The sequence below is a fragment of the Eriocheir sinensis genome, unplaced genomic scaffold (genome assembly GCF_024679095.1).
Source record: "Eriocheir sinensis breed Jianghai 21 unplaced genomic scaffold, ASM2467909v1 Scaffold246, whole genome shotgun sequence".
Classification (NCBI taxonomy): Eukaryota; Metazoa; Arthropoda; class Malacostraca; order Decapoda; family Varunidae; genus Eriocheir; species Eriocheir sinensis.
Window position 1 is genome coordinate 151,762 of NW_026111550.1, and position 18,239 is coordinate 170,000.

General features: G+C 43.1%; 1 protein-coding gene and 2 long non-coding RNA genes across 14 annotated transcripts in view; 1 reads left to right on the forward strand and 2 right to left on the reverse strand.

The window, feature by feature from the left end:
- The window catches only part of LOC126991140 (sushi, von Willebrand factor type A, EGF and pentraxin domain-containing protein 1-like), a 189,801-nt gene that overhangs the window by 149,949 nt on the left and 21,613 nt on the right, over nucleotides 1–18,239 (forward strand). For 4 of the 12 annotated variants that reach the window (XR_007745189.1, XR_007745187.1, XR_007745192.1 and 1 more), the window contains exon 11: nucleotides 4,513–4,581. The exons of 5 other annotated variants lie outside the window; for them this stretch is intronic. The gene's annotated coding sequence lies outside the window, so the exon portion shown is untranslated. Of the gene's footprint in view, nucleotides 1–4,512; nucleotides 4,582–15,905; nucleotides 15,960–18,239 lie in introns of all 12 variants that reach the window. 3 more of the 12 variants (XR_007745186.1, XR_007745191.1, XR_007745196.1) reach the window with 1 other exon arrangement.
- Nucleotides 4,588–6,696, reverse strand: LOC126991146 (uncharacterized). Its single transcript, XR_007745203.1, has 3 exons — nucleotides 5,949–6,696; nucleotides 5,632–5,737; nucleotides 4,588–5,313 (listed from the first exon to the last, which is right to left on the reverse strand). It is a non-coding gene; the product is annotated as an uncharacterized LOC126991146 (long non-coding RNA).
- LOC126991147 (uncharacterized) lies at nucleotides 7,846–8,936 on the reverse strand. The gene is made up of 2 exons (XR_007745204.1): nucleotides 8,751–8,936; nucleotides 7,846–8,537 (listed from the first exon to the last, which is right to left on the reverse strand). It is a non-coding gene; the product is annotated as an uncharacterized LOC126991147 (long non-coding RNA).

Consider the following 18,239-nt stretch of genomic DNA (forward strand, 5'->3'; position numbering starts at 1 on the left):
AAAGAAACTCACTACGGACAGGCAAACAGCGCCCTCTGCTGTATCCGAGATCTCCATGCGCTAAATTTCAAATGTCGGTATTGAATATAACAAGCTTTCAGCCATTAACTCAACATAATCATCATGTATTATATATGAAAACATGCAGAATTAAATGGTGCATAAAGAAACTCACTACGGCCGGGCCAAAACAGCGCCCTGCGCCGTATCCGAGATCGCCACGCTCGCCAAATTTCAAATGTCGCTATTGAATATAACAAGCTTTCAGCCATAAACTCAGCATAATCATCATGTATTATATATGAAAACATGCAGAATTAAATGGTGCACATAAAGAAACTCACTACGGCCGGGCCAAAACAACACCGCACCGTATCCGAGATCGCCATTCGCACTAAATTTCAAATGTCGCTATTGAATATAACAAGCTTTCAGCCATAAACTCAACATAATCATCATGTATTATATATGAAAACATGCAGAATTACATGGTGCACATAAAGAAATTCACTACGGCCGGGCCAAAACAGCGCCTTCTGCGGTCTCCGAGATCGCCACGCTCCAAATTTCAAATGTCGCTATTGAATATAACAAGCTTTCAGCCATAAACTCAACATAATCATCATGTATTATATATGAAAACATGCAGAATTAAATGGTGCACATAAAGAAACTCACTACGGCCAGGCCAAAACAACCCTGCGCCGTATCCGAGATCGCCACGTGCCAAATTTCAAATGTCGCTATTGAATATAACAAGCTTTCAGCCATAAACTCAGCAAAATGATCATGTATATATGAAAACATGCAGAATTAAATGGTACATAAAGAAACTCACTACGGCCGGGCCAAAACAACCCTGCACCGTATCCGAGATCGCCATTCGCGCTAAATTTCAAATGTCGCTATTGAATATAACAAGGTTTCAGCCATAAACTCAACATAATCATCATGTATTATATATGAAAACATGCAGAATTACATGGTGCACATAAAGAAACTCACTACGGCCGGGCCAAAACAGCGCCCTCTGCGGTGTCCGAGATCGCCATTCGCGCTAAATTTCAAATGTCGCTATTGAATATAACAAGGTTTCAGCCATAAACTCAACATAATCATCATGTATTATATATGAAAACATGCAGAATTAAATGGTGCACATAAAGAAACTCATTACGGCCGGGCCAAAACAGCGCCCTGCGTATCCGAGATCGTATCGCGCGAAATTTAAAATGTCGCTATTGAATATAACAAGCTTTCAGCCATAAACTCAACATAATCATCATGTATTATATATGAAAACATGCAGAATTAAATGGTGCACATAAAGAAACTCACTACGGCCGGGCCAAAACAGCGCCCTGCGCCGTATCCGAGATCGCCATGCGCGCCAAATTTCAAATGTCGCTATTGAATATAACAAGCTTTCAGCCATAAACTCAGCATAATCATCATGTATTATATATGAAAACATGCAGAATTAAATGGTACACATAAAGAAACTCACTACGGCCGGGCCAAACAACACCCCGCACCGTATCCGAGATCGCCATTAAGCTAAATTTCAAATGTCGCTATTGAATATAACAAGGTTTCAGCCATAAACTCAACATAATCATCATGTATTATATGAAAACATGCAGAATTACATGGTGCACATAAAGAAATTCACTACGGCCGGGCCAAAACAGCGCCCTGCGCCGTATCCGAGATCGCCACGCGTGCCAAATTTCAAATGTCGCTATTGAATATAACAAGCTTTCAGCCATAAACTCAGCATAATCATCATTTTTATATATGAAAACATGCAGAATTAAATGGTGCACATAAAGAAACTCACTACCAGGCCAAAACAACACCTCGCACCATATCTGAGATCGCCCGCGTGTGCCAAAATTCAAATGTCGCTATTGAATATAACAAGCTTTCAGCCATAAACTCAACATAATCATCATGTATTATATATGAAAACATGCAGAATTACATGGTGCACATAAAGAAACTCACTACGGTTGGCCAAAACAGCGCCCTCTGCTGTATCCGAGATCGCCACGCTCGCCAAATTTCAAATGTCGCTATTGAATATAACAAGCTTTCAGCCATAAACTCAACATAATCATCATGTAAGTCTAGGTGAGTAGGGTAGTAGTAGCCTAGTATAGTAAAATCACTGAGAGCTGATGCCTATATATATATATATATATATATATATATATATATATATATATATATATATATATATATATATATATATATATATATATATGTAGTGGGTATTGGGTATATCACACACACACACACACACACACACACACACACGTCAATATGGTCACTGGGCACAGCATGGTGAGCTCTCTTCCTCTCCTTGCCAGCCTCACTGGTTATTTGTTTTCCTGAGACAGATTTATTTACGATAATGACCATTTTTTAGTAAGTATTAAACTGTTTGCATGGAGAAAATAAGGAGAAAGAAAAGGTGTGAAATATGCACTTTAAATTTGGTATTGGCCAGCAGCCTCATCAGTGGCTGTCAGCCAGTGAGGAACAGGGAAAACTGACACGCTCTCCCTGTGGAAGGTGCTTCTCCTCAGCCAATCCATTTTAGTAGTACTGGGAATGAGGAGGCGCAACAGAGGTGAGCGGGGGAGGACAGGTCGACTGGTGTTCAGTAAAATTGTAAGATACGAATACCCTACGACGTGACGTGTTATATTAAGTGTTCGCAGTACTACATTATCAGCTGTAATTGCAGGAAGGCGGGTGGTGAGTTATGCGCATAGCTGGGCGTTATCGCAATACTTTATCGCTGATAACAAAATCGGGTTGTCGGCCATCCGCTGCTTATTTAAATATATATCGGTATCTTCGTTATTTTTGTAACCAAACTAGTGATAATCGCTACTTTTTTTCCGCCTCAGAAAAAAAAACACGTTGTCTCCTCCCTACTCGCATGCGTGGCCCGGGTGCCCGGTATTTTATGAAAAAACTTGGGGGTATGAATTATCTTTGGCGAAGAGATTTCGTACTTAGATCATCAACATTAAAATACTAGGTTATTTTTTTGTTAGACTCAAAAATCAATATGTCAAAGAGAAAAATCATTTAACTTTGCCCCCAAAATGATTATTCACTGCCTCAAACTTGATATTCCATATTCGTTTGTGAGCATGCCATGGTCTTGAAGGCACCCGGTGTTGTGTTATTTGGTGTCCCATCGTCAAAAGCTGGCGCTTGTGTTAACAAACACTGGTCTCTTGTGAACTGCGCATGTTCAGACCAGTAAGCATAGACCTGTACAGTATCACAAAGCTTTTTAACACATTAACGGCAGTTGCTGGAAGGCTGAATCAGACATACAGTACAACCATCCTCGCTGTTTCTAGAACGACACTCTGTACATATAAATACAACTCGTACAGAGTGTCGATCTAGAAACATCGGGGATGGTGGTAGTGGTACTGTATGTCTGACTCAGCCTTCCAGCAACTCTAAATTACGGTTAAAAAGCTTTGTGAGACTGTTCAGGTCTACGCTTGGTGGTCTGAGCATGCGCAGTTCACGAGAGACCACTGTTTGTCGGTGGGAACGCCAAATAACACAACACCGGTTCAGGCGTTTCTAGTATTACCGTCCATATGCACGTGTCAACGTGTGGTTTTCAGATTTTGTAAGTTTTTAAAAATACAGATAATGAAAATATGAATTCATCTATGATTTTTATTTGAAATATCAATATAGTATCGTTTTTGCCTATCGGACTTATCGCTAGCTAGTATCGGAATTGTGGATTAATATCGGGTATCGGTTATCGCCTCTACTTGTGTTTCCAGTTAACGAATATCGGTTATCACCGATAAGGTTTTCCATTATCAGTTATCGGTTATCGGGAATAAGGTTTTCTGTTATCGTGCCCTGCTATGGTTATGCGAGCCAGGGTGGGCACCTGCTGGAGGCTAGGTGGGCGCGGGGTGGATAGGTTTAGTAGGGTTGAGTAAATGTGAGAATTACAATAACATTAATCCTCATGATTCCCTGGTAGCACGTATATAATTTGTTTAATATTATTAGGTAGTATTAATGGTTTATATGGATCATGTGTCCCTCATTCAGTAAAAATAGTAGTAGTTGCTAATAGGCGCACCTAACACAACCAAAATATGGGGAACACACTTGGCGCAGGGACTGTTTTGGGGTGTCATTGAAGGTAACGGGCTCAAGAGTGGCCTGTCCAGATATTTTGTTTTTTATTTATTGATGATCCACGAGACATCCTAGAGTTAAATCAAAGTATGTGTTTATCTTTGTATTCATTCCTACACACTCTGGTAATATCTCTGTGGGGTCTGATTCACTTATTAGAGTGAAATTCTATTGTGGAAATTCGTGTTACTGGTGAAAATTAAACTGATAATTTAAATTTTGCCACCATGAAATATATACAAATAGATAAATTTGAGTGACTTCACCTGCTTGATGTTTACAGAGTTAATTGACACCAAACTTGATTTGCAGACACTACCAAACGAAGAAGAGGAGGAGGAGGAGGAAGAAGAAGACGAGGAACACAGGAGGAACCCATTGGTGAGTGTTAATTTATTTTTTTCTAAAATGGTTAACGAGCAATCAAGGAATTTTGATAATAAGGAGGGAAAGTATGATGTTTTTTTGTAGTTTTGTTAAGTTGTCGAGGGGGAGAAGGCCCCCATTAGATAGCTTACACTATAGCTGGTCTGTTTCATTAGGGGGGTCCATGGGCGCAAAGGGGGGATTATATACATCCATTTAGACTTTGTGGATCATTTTTAGTGGAGGTAATTCTCTCTCTCTCTCTCTCTCTCTCTCTCTCTCTCTCCATTATCTATCTTGGTCGCTTCCATTAAAATCTTTCTTATATTTTCTCCCTCTCAGCAACAGCTTTCTCCCTCTCTGTTCCGTCCTTCTTGGCTCGGGGGCTCTTAAACAAGGCGTCACAGTGCAGGGAGGCGTTAACATGAGCCCAATCAGAGTGGGATGGACGCAGGAGAGGTTTGAATTTAATCTGGGTTTTGATGACACAATATTAACTATATCCTGGGATTGGTATTATAAGACACTTTTGCTTCTCATGTCAACTATGTTCTGTATTTCTGAAGGTCAAAGAGGGGGCAATCGGGTTCTAATGAGTGTTTCTTCATGTTCATGGTACAGAGGAAGGGTCAAACTACCACCTGGTCATAAAACTATACTCCTGGAAATGTCAAAGACTCCTAGGAAAGCCTTGCCAAATATGTGTTTCTTTAGGTTCAGGGTACAGAGGAAGGGTCAAACTACCACCTGGTCATAAAACTATACTCCTGGAAATGTCAAAGACTCCTAGGAAAGCCTTGCCAAATATGTGTTTCTTCATGTTCAGGGTACAGAGGAAGGGTCACACTACCACCTGGTCATAAAACTATACTCCTGGAAATGTCAAAGACTCCTAGGAAAGCCTTGCCAAATATGTGTTTCTTCATGTTCAGGGTACAGAGGAAGGGTCAAACTACCACCTGGTCATACAACTATACTCCTGGAAATGTCAAAGACTCCTAGGAAAGCCTTGCCAAATATGTGTTTCTTCATGTTCAGGGTACAGAGGAAGGGTCAAACTACCACCTGGTCATAAAACTATACTCCTGGAAATGTCAAAGACTCCTAGGAAAGCCTTGCCAAATATGTGTTTCTTTAGGTTCAGGGTACAGAGGAAGGGTCAAACTACCACCTGGTCATAAACTATACTCCTGGAAATGTCAAAGACTCCTAAGAAAGCCTTGCCAAATATGTGTTTCTTTAGGTTCAGGGTACAGAGGAAGGGTCAAACTACCACCTGGTCATAAAACTATACTCCTGGAAATGTCAAAGACTCATAGGAAAGCCTTGCCAAATATGTGTTTCTTTAGGTTCAGGGTACAGAGGAAGGGTCACACTACCACCTGGTCATAAAACTATACTCCTGGAAATGTCAAAGACTCCTAGGAAAGCCTTGCCAAATATGTGTTTCTTTAGGTTCAGGGTACAGAGGAAGGGTCACACTACCACCTGGTCATAAAACTATACTCCTGGAAATGTCAGACTCTTAGGGCCGGTCTTACAGTCCTTTCGGGAGCGGCAAAACGAAAACGCGCACCAGGTTTGTTGGCTGGCGTACGAAAGCCAGGCGCCCGTCTTGCACTCAAAGATTTACGCTCCCCAACGAGACCCGCACCGAACCTAAATCGTCGGCAGTGTTGGTATAACTGGTCGGGCGAGGTTGGCGAGCGTGAGCGTGAAAACGTAAACAAAGTCACGTGATTTATCGGCGCGTACCATGAACTGTACGGCGACCGAAGTCGTTTTTCTCGAGATAAATCATGTTTTCAGGATTACCTCGTCTCCAGGTAAAGTTGTGGGCATTCCTCAAAGCTGCGTGCGGCCTCTGTGTTTGTCCGCCTTACTTGTCCTTGAGTCTGTGGTGGGTAATAATAATAATGACAGGGCCAGTGTGATATTCCTGCTACCCACAGTTTATCTTCCCAAAGTTTTCCTAGATACCCATTAGTTGGTCAGCCCAAAAGGGTCCATGAACAGCTGGGTGAGCTGCGTGTCGACTGATCAAGCTGAGATTCATACACGGACACAGGGATTTGCTGCTGAACCTGCTAACCAATGTACCAGTGTTTCTTTAATCTTCTCCTGGGCATTTTTGACGTGCGGCCCTCCCAGCTGATCATTCTCCTTTTAAGTGTGATAAAAAAAGGGGGAGTAGAGGATTAAACACCCCAAGGACGAATATTTACAGTCTTTGGTAAATAGTTTAGCTCTGCCACTTCAAAATATCATGTACTCTTCCAAACTGTGGGCAAAGGGCAAAAATAAATGCACTTGAACCATAATATGAAAGTGTACATTATAAGTAACTAACCTAAGCAGACGTAACATAACCAAACCAAAACCAAAAGTGTTTTAATTATGTTTTACCATGTAGATATCATTACAAAATAAAATTTCTACAGTGTAGATACTTTTCCTTGTAGATAACAAGCCAAAGTATGGTGTAGATATTTTTGTTCTTGTAGATAACGATCCAAAGTAGCACCACCTAACCACTGCAGCCACTGCCCCGACTGTCCAGTGCACTGACAGTACTGGCAGGGTTATGTTAGGTTTGTTTAGATTAGTTAGCCTTCTTTAGTACTTCTATTGAACTACCTACTTGTTTGTTTATTTTCTTCAAATTATAATGGTATTGAGTATTATTGATCTGAAAACAAAAAGGAACAAAGCAGGGGGAATTGTTTCTTCACTCAAAGAAATGGATATTTGGGAAAACCTGGGGAAAGTAACCTGGTAACTCTCCTGTCACACTAGCCATGTCCCGGGATAATTAATGAAGTACATGAGACTTACCGTAGGTCTGTTGAGATGTGCTTCGAATTTTACGAAGCGAATCACGTCTGCCGAAGGTGAGCTTTCACATGAGATACACTGCTGCTGCTGCGCCCGCCAGACTTTAAAGAGTACGACACCCACACAAGACATGTAACAAATAAGTAACTACTAGAAGGTACCACTCAGACGCGAAGAGTTCAGAGTTCAGAGGACACTGCAGTGTAGGGAGGGAGTGGAGGGCATGTGAAAGCTCACCTTCGGCAGACGTGATTCGCTTCGTAAAATTCGAAGCACATCTCAACTGACCTACAGTAAGTCTCATGTACTTCATTAATTTTACATCAGGAATCACTTATCTGCCGAAGTGAGCATTCCACATGAGATTTTGAAGCTATGTGGGTTCGTACTTAGTTAACAGGAAATTGGAGTAACCTTGAGGAGAAACGAAGTAGACTAGAAAGAGAAATGTACCAATTTTAATAAACATAGAAAAGCATTGTACAGTCTGTACAGACATGTTAACCTACATGAGAACAGCATCCTGAAATATGTCTGGGTTCGAGACAATTTCTTTGTCATAATATTTAGCAAAGGTGGCTTCACGTGACCAGCCAGCCTTTGCCATGATATGCATAATGGGGACATTCATGGATTTAGCTTTTGATGCCGCAGCAGACCGAACACTACCAGCTGAGTACTTGACTGTGTCTATGCCAGATAAGTGAAGCACAGACCTGATCCAACGTGCTAAGGTGTCTTTCGACACTCCCTTGTGGGGCTTGATAAAACTGATAAGCAGACTTTCATCATCATTCTCAAAGCTGCGGAGTTTTTCAGTCTGCGCGACATAAAACTTAAGTGTATCACAGACACAAAGCCGACTATCCCTAGAATATGCATGGAAAGTAATAGTTTTCACATTGAAATCAGGCCTACATTGTTTGATATGTCCTCTTAACATGACTGAAATAGAATCCTTCTTAATTAGTATGCCGCTCAGCAACAATAGGTGCAAGGTCTGCATCCGAGCAGCTTGGGTAAGCGCCATTAACATTACAAGCTTAAGGGTTAAGTCTTTAAGTGAGAGAGTGGGCAGTGGATCCATGTTCCGCAGGTGCTGGAGCACTGGCTGGATATCCCAGGTCTCCGCAAATCTGGGTGCAGATGGTCGTAAGTTATAAACTCCTTCAATCTGTTAACAAGTGGATGGTTACCAGCTCGACAACCATCCACTACTATTCCCAGAGATGAAAGAGCTCCTCTGGCCGTATTAACAGCATTATAACCTACACCTCTATGGTAAGTATCAGACAAGAAATTGACAATATCCGCTACAGCGGGATTAAGGGAATTGATGCATTTCCTACCGCAAAACTGTAGCCACCTATGAATGTGTGGTCGATACTGCTTCGCGGTTGCGGGCCGCCACGAAGCCATGATGATGTCCGTGCCCGCCGAAGATACACCGCGTTCTCGCAGCTGTTCCCGGACAAGAGGCAGGCCATCAGCCTGGTGTGTGACATGATTGGGTGTTCCTCCAGTGTTGATGGGTGACGCAGGTACCTCCGTCGCGGTAACAGAAGTGGCTCCCTGATGAGCAGCCTGAGAAGCACACTCATCCATGGTTGGGATGGCCACAGTGGCACAATCAACCATCCCCGCGCCACCTCTGCCCGAAGTTTCTGAAGGCATCTTGCGATTAAGGCAAACGGGGGAAAAGCATAAATTAACTCAAACTGTGACCAATTAATGGAAAATGCATCAATAAATTCAGCCTCTGGGTCTGGCTGCCATGAACAAAAGCGAGGGACCTGTTTGTTGAGCCTAGAGGCAAAAAGATCGATGCTGGGCACCCCAAAGTGTGTACATAGTTCTTGAAATATGTCCTCATTTAATTTCCAATCATGCCTATCCTGGAACTTCCTGGACGCAGCGTCAGCCAGGAGATTAACTGCGCCCGGTACATGAGAACACGTAATCCAAGCCTCATTCTTCTCACACCAATCCCAAATTTCTAAACTAATGTCATTACACACAGCAGATCTTGTGCCCCCCATTTCATTGACATAGTGAACAGCAGTCATGTTATCACAAAATACCCGAATGTGTTTGCCCTGAGGAGGTCCGTAAATGACTGTAATGTCAAAGTATGGCTCTAAGTTCCTTGGCATTAATATGTAAATCTGATGCTAAAGAGGACCATCTTCCATTAGTCTGCCTCCCATTCAGAGAGCCTCCCAACCTAATTTTGAGGCATCAGTATATAGATCTAATTCCGTGCCACTCCGAAAGATGTGTCTAGTTTGTAGGGTGATGTTGTTCAACCACCACGAGAGATCTGATCTCATATCATCAGTGACTGCCATCCATTTATTAAAGTTACCTTTCACCTTCTGCAGCGCAGAGATCTTTGCTGATTCCAATTTTCTATAATGTAGTTTACCCATCTCAACAGCAGGGAGGGCAGCAACTAGCAAACCTATTACTCTGGCCACATCCCTGATACGAGCCTTATCACAACTATAAAGTTCCTCACAGCTGCGAATAAGTTTACATTTCCTACGCTCAGGTAACGTGACCGTCATTGAAACAGAGTCAATGACATTACCCAGATATTCCAAACGTGTGGTGGGTATTAAAAGAGATTTATCTTCATTAATACAGAAACCAAGATTTTTAAGCATTTGTACTGTGGCATTTACACTCTCAAAACATCCACTTAAGGTGCTGTGGGCAATAAGTGTGTCATCGATAAAACTGGTGATGACATGACCCATCTCTCTCAACTTTGCATAAACCGGTTTCATTAATTTGGTGAACAAGCGTGGTCCTTCAGCAATCCCGTTAGGAAGACATGTAAATTGATAAATTCTCCCCTGCCACTTGAAGCACAAAAAACGCTGTTGTTCCTCAGCTATTTTGATAGCGTAATAAGCATGTCGTAGATCAACTGATGCCATGTAATCACCTTTGTTAATCAACCTAATGGCCTGTGCAAAATTTTCCATTTTAAAGTGCTGATAGGGAATGTGGGTATTAAGCTTCTCAAGGTTGAGAATCATCCTAACACCGCCATCTTTTTTCTTACGCAAGAAAACAGGAGAAAGAATTTGGCCTTCAAACCTACTAGTTTCCCTGATGACCTGCAGTTCCAACAGTTGAGAAATTTCCTGGCAAACAATACCCTTGTCTTCCTCACTAAAAATATACTCAATATCTTCATGAAATAAATGGCTAATATCATCAACAGGAATGTTAAGATGGCAATGTTGAACAATGTCCAAAACATGAGAATCATTGGTTAATTTTCTCCATTCCTTCACAAAGTATTGAAGCCTGCCAGCTTCAAAGGGCTGACTTACCACATTTACCGCCGGGGCATGGGGCGACCCCGGCCGCGGTAGTTTTTTGGATCCGAGCCCAGGCGAAGGGAAGACTGCCGGTGTTCACCCTTGTGGCCATACATATGCTGCCCGTAAGGCTGGAACCTGGAGGCAAACCCCTTGTAAGCAGGGATACCTTGTGAGCCTCTGGACTTCCATCCAGCAAATCTTGATGTAGAGGGCAGCTGTTTCTTGTTGGTGAACTTTGTCTTCAATTTTTCCGCCTCCTCAATGTGTTTTGCTGCTTGAGAGACGTCATCGCCAAACAGGAATCGAGTCATGGGGACCTTGTCGGAACACAGGTGTGCATATTTCTGATTGATTTCTCTTTTGATGATAAACCGGCGCGTCAGGTTATTTTTATGGTGAGCATTCCCCAGCAGGCCGAGGGCACCATTAAGCAGAGCAACTTCCTGGGCAACTTGTGGATGTCCAGTCTGAGCAAACCTGTCCAACACAGTGAGAGACTTAGTCAAGATAGTGGCTGCCATGACAATGTCCTTACCAACGCCCTTCATACGGTGGTCTGTTTTCTTGGCGTCAGGTTTAAGTGCATCCAAGATCTGAGCGTTACATTCCACTGGAGACAACGCTACACAATTACTGGGTCTCTTGATAGCGTCATCCTCTAGAATTTCCTTGTACTCTTCCTCTCTCAGCCCGTGGTCAAAAACATGATTCACCATGCCAGCCACCCGCCCATCAATGTCGGCCCCAAGTGCATCCACGGGACCATAGACCTCGGCACACCGCTGAAGGACACTTACCGATTGTAGATCATGCACTGAATCCTTGTCATCGTCATCACTAGAGACGTAAGGTACATCGGCAGCAAACCCAGAGAATGTGGCGGGCGAGATAGGGGCGGGAGTAAGCACCGCCCGGCTGTTGTTTACACTGGGAGGTGCGTCGGTGTTTACACTGTTATGTGCGCCGTTAGCGCCACCACCAACACCACACTGTTTATCTTCTTTCAACTCGTTAACTTCACTCCGTAATTCAGCAATAGCGTCCAGAACCATATTCCAGGGTGGGACAGGGGAAGCATCACGATGGCCGGCAGCCCGTGAAGTAGATGGGAAGCAAGCAGAGTGAGCATCATTGGCCGCCTTCCCCGACACACCAACACTGCGCTTGCCAACATATTCGTGCCGTCGAACACTTCGAGAACTATCCCGATGCGAGGTGCGGGGGCCCTTGCTGGAATGCATGCGGGAGGAGTGCGTCTTCGAGTGTGAACTAGCATGTCCTGAGCCGTCCTCCACGTCCGACAAGCAAGAGTCGTGCTCAGAAGACAACATCATGGCCGCCTCAGAGTACGGAGGCAAGATATCATCAACAGGGCCGTAAGCCCCAAAACCCCCACTAATGGGTATGCACCCGCTCCTAAACGGATGACGGGTGGTGTTGCAGTCAGCTCCTAAACGGATAACAGACTGTGGCACGCCTTTCCGCTCCAAATTTGGATGACGGGATGAAGGCCGCCAGGCTTGAGAGGGGACGTCTGGTAAGCGCGAGAGCAACAAGCCAACTGGCGGGCGCAGCAGCAGCAGTGTATCTCATGTGGAATGCTCACTTCGGCAGATAAGTGATTCCTGATGTAAAATTTGTTGTTGCCACTTTACTAATGGCCAGATATTGAAGGCACTTATCGAGGATCTCACGCTTGTACCGTTATAAAAGCTCTCTGTTGAGGTGTAATCTTATTTATTGTGTCAGAAGTTTTCTTATCTTACCTTTGAGCCCTTTTCCATAGAAGCCTGATGTCCCCCACGGAAGAAATTGGTATACATTGACCCCCTCTTGGCATCCAACCTTTTAATCCTTTTCCAATTCCCCTCTTAAGTACTACAAGCCTTCTGTCTTCAGTAACATGAGCCCACCACGAGAAGCTCCCAAGCCATCCCAAGACTCGGCCCAGCTATTATTCTATGGATTTATTTCACAATAGTACTTGAAGAATATATTGCAGCTTCCCTCACTATTCAGTATTTGGCTCCACATTCTTGGTTGTGACTGGCCTGCATGTCATTATTGGAACCTCTTCCTTACTAGTAGTCTGCTTTATGCGGCTTTATAAATGTTCTTCTGCACACCATTTGAAGCTTGTAAGCGCGGTGACCAGCGCTTGTTGAGTGAATGCCAAGGATGACTGAAACCGCTGCGTCGAACTCACGTCACGTTTATTGCACAGTGGTCAAACCTGCAAGCCGATCATGAAACATTACAATGTGAGGTACACTACACCTCATCTCTACATTTTCCGGGACAGGGCAACTCTCTACAGTCCGACATATGAACATGAATGTAAACCTTATCCTTATATTCCGTGGCAGGACAACCCTTACTACTCATCGTTAACATGAATGTACTGGTACACTTGTGGGAGGCAGAAGAACCTTAGACACTAAGGAAACGTATTACAATATTGTGGCATCAGGAGATACTTAGACGCTAAACGATAACAGAGGAAGAGATACGTACGCATTGCGGGGTTAGTCAGATTACTCCTTCCAGTTCCACCAAGTCCCTTTCCGGAGCCAGAATAACGCCGTGTTAACGGTATGAACGCCAGCCTGCTACTACCTCGTCCTCCTTTCAGCCCACTATCGGGATGACGGTTCCCTGTTGACACTCAAGCCTCGAGGAATGGCCGACGCCTCCACCACATTAACCCCGTAACCCCACGTTACCCTACATTAACCCTAGGAGGCATTCCCCTTTGACCCTAGTAGGTCCAATATATGACGGTCCTGATAAGCGCGTCGACGCGTAAACATACACCACTGACCTTTAACCCTTCCACGGCACCGTGTCCACCTGCGGCACCGCGGCTACAAAGCTGATGCTTCATTTTGTTGATGTTCTTTGATTATTTTTATACATTTTCATTTATTGATGATGAGGATCATTTTTTTAATATAACAAGTACAGTAGAGCCCCATTTAGTGCAGGAATTAGGTGGATGAAGCGGTCGCGCTAATTGAATAAAGTAACCAATATGAAAAAAAATATTTTGTGCACACGTGGGTCTGACTTTTGGGTTTGATAATTACTCAAAATAGTCACTCACATTAAAAAAAAAAAATAAACTACGATTGGCTGAGCTCTGAAAACATGCTTGTGATTCGCTGGGAGTCCGATGACGTCATCGCCGGCACTCACCCAGTCAGCGGCCTCGCTGCCTTAACCCTTTCACTGCTAAACGCTCACAGCGAGTGTTAGGCGTATTTGTTGGTGGTGGTAAACGCTCACTGCGAGCTCCAGCCGCACTCAAATCTCCCGTGTATGAGAGTGTTCCAACACTAATTCTCACAACACAGGATTGACAATTGAGTGTGTTCTTCACTAAATTTGGTGGAAAATCATATCAGCCCAGCGCGGCAAATCTTCGGACGAGTAACTGGTGGATGTTCTTGCCCAATATAGCAACATTTTTGCCTAGCTTCACATATCACCGACTGATTCTTTGACCAAATAGTTGTAAATATTGCAGTTGGCAATGCTCCCTTGCCATAATCTGAAGGAGAGATGTCCGCAGGGTGTAGTATTCCTGGAGTTGTTGATAGAAAGCACTGCAGCGAGTTAATGGGTGGAGTGCTGAGGTCTTGACTTGGTGAGAGATGGAAGGAGGAGTGTGCCTGGCCAGCCACCCAGGTTGAAGGGATGTTTTGTGTTTCTCCGGCATGGGCTGTTTCCAACGGTTAAATTATCCTTGCACTTTTATTTAATTTCAGCAAGGTCAGTTACTTATTATTTTATGAAGGAAACACTTTAATATTGTAATTTCTTTCTTTGATAGTGTAGTTAGTCCTTTAGGCGGTGATTATTAAGATTCGTCTCGATATGGGAGTGGAAGGTGGAGGCAGGTGACTACCATCGAGGCTTATCTTAGCTCGGATGATAGACTCCAGCTCCGGCCCGGGACTTGTGAGCATTGAGGGAACAGTTAATTGCTAATCCTCTGCTATCATCACCTAACTCCTAACAATCTTTCTGTTTATTCCCTTGCTCTGATTATGAATGACCTCAGAGAGCTTAAGAATGATCTTAATAAAGACCAATGCCATGAGTTGCATTCATAAAGAGTTTTTTGGACTGGTTTTACCAATTAGAAAGCCAATAATTGCGTTTTATAGTTTGGATCTAAATTTTAGACTTTACTTAGCTTTCACAGTCGTTTTGTTTGTTTTGATCGCTACCAATGATCGCCGCCGTAGAATTTCTACTTAAAACTGTCCGATGGGGTGGTAGTGGGGTTAGCCTAGCCTTGCCACACACACTCAACACCTCTCGCTTCCTCTGCAGCCGCCACCACCCCATAGGCCAGTTTCACGTGGAAAACTATAGCATCGATCGGCGCCATTGGTAACGATCAAAACAAAGCTTCCCTAAGTGCCGTAAGTCTATCATAAGCAGTCTGAATTTAATCTAATTCACCCTAAAGTAACCTTACTCTGTCTTGAATGACCCTAAACTAATGTAATTCACTCATATTACCTAAAACTACAGTTGAATTACCCTAAACTTGCCTTAAAATGATCCCCTTAACGTAATTCACTCCAAGGTAACCTGAATCTGACCTATCCTGACCTTACCTTAATATCCTAACCTTACCTTAACTTATCCTGACCTTACCCTTAAGTGAGGGTTTCAGGACGGTACAGAATTCTGCTAATATTTTCTGCACCTGTACATGTATGTTCATAAGCCCAGCATAATTTTTCATTAACTCTATTATTATTATTATTATTATTATTATTATTATTATTATTACTATTATTATTATTATTATTATTATGCACTATATTCAAAGGTTAGGTTATATATTATGCATTCAAAGATTGTTTTACTAAAGTTATGATTAAATTTTTTTATTATTGTAGGGCTATTGTATGTGTGAATTGTTTTGATTCTCTCTCTCTCTCTCTCTCTCTCTCTCTCTCTCTCTCTCTCTCTCTCTCTCTCTCTCTCTCTCTCTCTCTCTCTCTCTCTCTCTCTCTCTCTCTCTCTCTCTCTCTCTCTCTCTCTCTCTCTCTCTCTCTCTCTCTCTCTATATATAATTTTAGCCCGAAAAGAATTTATAATGACCTCAAAAAATGAATTATCAACTGTACTAATATCTTTACTTATCTTTAGAGACAAGAAGAAGAAGAAGAGGAAGAGGAAGACTGACAGACAGACATTCCATTGGTGAGTGTTAAATAATTTTCCTTCCTTCCTTCCTTCCTTCCTGGCTCTTGGATAGGTTAGGTTAAAGGGGCTGGTTATTAAACATTTCAACGTTGACTGTACCTCATATATCGCACTTGACTGGGGCCGCCAAACCCTTAGGAGAAGCTAAATTGCACTTGCCAAACAGTAGAATCAATGGGGTTTACTCTAATGGGGTCCAGGCCCTCCCCAAGGTACCCATTCCTCCCCCATTACACTCAGGCAATGGTGGGATACATACAGCGTGTTAGTTGAAGGGTTAACCCAGTGGTAGCAGCGGGGATCATGTTTCTTAATGGTCCCTATTCATTGCCAGTAAAAGTATACAGAATTATAATATCTGCCAAAATTAATACGTAAAGCACATACTGCACCATAGCTATACGATATAGGACGATGATAGGTATTGATTTAATAATGCACCCATGCTGTGATTACACTGTTAAAAATCTGCTGCAAGGCTTTGAGGCCTGTCACTAGTGGAGCCTGTGGCCACATGTCTGCAGACCCATTCATACGTTAGAGATGGACACACTAATCGGCTGTGCTATTTGACGATGACTGAGGCCTTCACCGTCAAGGATAATGATGACTTTGTGCCGGTCTTGTGGGGTCTGCATTGCCACCAACTTGAGCATGACTTTGGACAGTATAGTAAGACAGTTTTGCTTCTTACATCAGCTATTTCTAAGGGCCAAAGAGGGGATCAATTGGGTTGCAATGAGTGTTTTTTGGGTTCATGCAACTGAAGAAGGGTTAGGCCAGCACCAGGGTTATAAAACTACCCCTGGAAATGCCCACAATTCCTAGGAAGGCCTTGCCAGATGTGTGTTTCTTCAGGGTCATGGTACAGAGGAAGGGTCACACCACAAGGGCCACAAAACTACCCCTGAAATGCCCACAACTCCTAGGAAATCCTTGACAAATGTGTGTTTCTATAGGTTCATGGTACAGAGGAAGGGTCACACTACCACCAGGGCCACAAAACTGCTCCTGGAAATGTTCAAAACTCCTACGAAAACCTTGGCAAATCTGTGTTTTTAGGTTCATGATACAGAGGAAGGATCAAACTACCATCGAGGTCACAAATCTACCCCTGGAAATAAAGAAAAAACCCATGAAAGGACAGAATTAGGATCAAACGACTTCAGTATAACCATTTCAAATAGTCTGTTTGGGTGTTGGACTCCCTCCCTCTCCTATGTCATCTATAGGTAATACATGAGAGGGAAAAATAAGTGTTGGGACTGTGCAAAGTATTACGAGTTAAACCCGAGAAGTTTTGGGTCCCTCCAAAGGTCGGTTTAGGGGCTGCGAAATGTCTTATAATGCGACCTTATGTATCATCTATTTTAGGGGGTTTATGTCATGGCAAAAATTTGGCCCGTCGCTGCTACACGGTAAAGCCATAAAATTGGCCCGTCGCTGATACCGGGTTAATTGTATTTTGACGCTCTGACCTCACACGGCACGGCTAGTCTAGTCTCGCATTGGCTGGGCTCCTGCGTGAGGACTAAGCCTGTATTGCACCCAGCAGCACATACATGGCAAGGCTTTCGGAGGAGTCTGGGGCATTTCCAGGGGTAGTTTAATGACCCTTCTGGTAATGTGACTTCTGTACCATGAACAGAAGAAATGCACATTTGAGAAGGCTTTCGGATGAGTTTTGCGCATTTCCAGGGGTAGTTTAATGACCCTGGTGGTAGTGTGACCATTCTTCTGAACCATGAACTTGCCAAAACATTCAATAAAACTTAACTGACCTCATTTTTGGCCTTTGGAAATATCTGATGTGAGGGAGTGAGGCATCTAAGTATACCTACCTTAGTAACCTTTCTATAGCAGCTCTTAGGATGAAGATTCTGTACGTCAGTAAGGGAGGAAAATACATTCGTTGAAGGAGATTTTATACCTTAGGGAAGTGTCTGAAGGAGTGAGCTACTTAACCCATTGCGGAGGTTAGCTTGAAGAGGTGGAGGACTTCCTCTCTCCTGTTGAGTGCCTCATGGTGTGCCTGGTAATTAACATTATCTAAATGTTCTTATCTATCATATAGTATTTTGTTCATCCTCTCTCTCTCTCTCTCTCTCTCTCTCTCTCTCAATAAATCTCTCTCTCCTCAATAAATCCTCTTTCCTCAATAAATTCTCTCTCTCTCTCTCTCTCTCATCAATAAATCTCCTCTCTCTCTCCAAAATATATCTACTCTCTTTCAATAAATACTCTCTCCTCAATAAATCTCTCTCTCTCTCTCTCTCT